The following is a 2,364-nucleotide window of genomic DNA, read 5'->3' on the forward strand; positions in this document are numbered from 1 at the left end:
CCGTTTTAGAAGTTCAGAGACCTGACCTCCAAAGGAAAAGACAACAGACCCAAACAAAAAACCAAAGGCATTACTAATCAGCCATCTGCACTGATGAAGTAGGAAAATAAACGAAAGCAAAGCAAAACAAAACACAACAAAACCGCCTTAAACAAAAACGTCTTCTTTTGAGACAGGAGGAAAACTCTGGCTTCCCAAAGCCATGTTCATGTTTTCCGTATTTATGCTATGACTGGGGACTCATGCCCTGACAGGGGGGGTTGGAGGGTCCCTTTTCATGCTATGTGATTTAATCTGTCTCCATCACTTCCCAGAGTCTGACAGGAATCAGATGAAAATGCCAGAGCTTGACTTCAGCCAAGTGACGCCCACCTCCCAATCCACAACATCATGGTGTAGCCTCCTCACAAGCAAGGAAACAGTCAATAAGGAAATACCATAGTTAGGCTCTTTGCAACTTGCTGGAAGTGTGGCTGGCGCTTCATTTCCTGATCACTCAGGTGGAAATTGTAAAAACAATTAAGAGCTATGACTAATCACCAAATCAAAGCAGGTTGCCTGACTCATTTGCAATTGTGCACTGAGTTCTGTGTGCCAACAAACAAAGACTTGGGGAGTTTATTATTTAAACCAATTAAAAGCTCCAGGCAAAATGAGGAGTCAATTTGTGGCCACGTGGTGGGAGAACAGAAGTTGTAGAAGCCTGAGGAATTTTGGGAGCAGAGCCATATGGTCAAAATCGAAATGAAGCACCCGAAATCACTAGAAATGTCTGCACAGAAAGCAATTTCAGACTGAAAAGCATCACCTTGAAAAAAGACACTAGCGCTCTGCACATGAATTCACTCTCCCCTCCTCACGCTCCAGCAGGTCTGCAAGGCTGGTAGTTCTACCCAATAGAAAAAGAAAATTCAAACTGACTAAAATCTGAACATTTAGCAAGAGACATGGCTAAATTTCCTGTCCAACATTTGGGCTTTTATGTATTTTAGGGCTACCTAGAGAGTTCTTAAAGGCCCAGATGATGAAAATCGGCTGCTCTGCCCTTCTTTCTCAAATGAGGTGCACAGTCCATCTGGAGAGGGCACTCACACACAGGAAGGAAGCTGTGGGCCATAAAATGGAAAGTAAAGAATTAAAAACTGGAGTCATTTGGTAGCAGTTATAAAAATAAATAACTAAGGTAGTACAATGGGGCAGTTACTTCAGCAAATTAACTTTACAGAATGGATGTTATAGAGTAAGTCTTAAAGTTCTTTTCACATACCTATGAGACAGTTTCCCTTTCTTTTTTTTTTTTTCCTTTTTCTTTCTTTATTTTTTTTAATAGAGAATCTAGTGTATGCCTGGCTGACCTGAGACTTGCTATGGAAATGAGGATGTCCTTGAACTTTTAATCCTCTGCCTCCACCTCCTAAGTGCTCCGATTACAGGTGTGCACCTCCATGCCCAGTTTATGAGGTGCTGGGGCTGGAACCCAGGGCTTCATGCATACTAGGCAAGCACTCTACCAGCTGATCTACAAAACCACCTTCTCCAGAAGATAGTTTTCACCCTCATTTTCCTTCTGGCCTGCAGGTTCCACTGCTTATGCCACTGTCTTCCAAGAACCCACCTTTCCACCATTCCTGCATTTTCTACAACTCTAATGATTGTTGTACTTTCAACGGCTGTCACTTCTGGGTCCTGTTTCCATCTCCCTTCTATTTCCCACCAAAAACAATCATTTTCAGCACTCCTTCATAGATGGAAAAAAAAATAAACCAGTATCCAGCTGACAAACACTGAAGCTAAATCATTTGGCTGCAGCTATTTCCATGTTGTACAATTACAACCAAGGCCCCAAGACTAAGTCATTTTATACATCAACAAACAGAATGGCTCATGATATGCCACCAAAAAAAATTAAGTCAATTTAATAATAAAGAGAAACAGATATAATTACCTTCCTAAAATAGCCTGGACATTATCAATAATTCCTATATTATTAAAGCATAGTAGTTAATTTGTTGGAAGAGGGATCACTATGTGACCCACACTCTGTGACTCTGCAGGGAAGTGGTAGAGGGACTTCAACTGTATTCCCTACCAGTTGTTCTATTTAAACTGTTGTTTTCTTCCACATTGGGCATCTAGTCTTGATCTCATTTCATTCCTACAAGTTGGAAGCAGAAGCAGCACAAACTAACAATTCAGATGTTATTCAGATGAGGAGATCATCCTTGAATGTTTAGCAAGAAAGAAAGGAAAAGAAAGAAAGAAAGAAAGAAAAAAAGAAAGAAAGAAAGAAAGAAAGAAAGGGAAAGGAAAAGAAAGAAAAGGAAAGGAAAGGAAAGGAAAGGAAAGGAAAGGAAAGGAAAGGAA

This window comes from Psammomys obesus, unplaced genomic scaffold (genome assembly GCF_907164565.1).
Source record: "Psammomys obesus unplaced genomic scaffold, mPsaObe1.curated_primary_1811, whole genome shotgun sequence".
NCBI classification, from domain to species: Eukaryota; Metazoa; Chordata; class Mammalia; order Rodentia; family Muridae; genus Psammomys; species Psammomys obesus.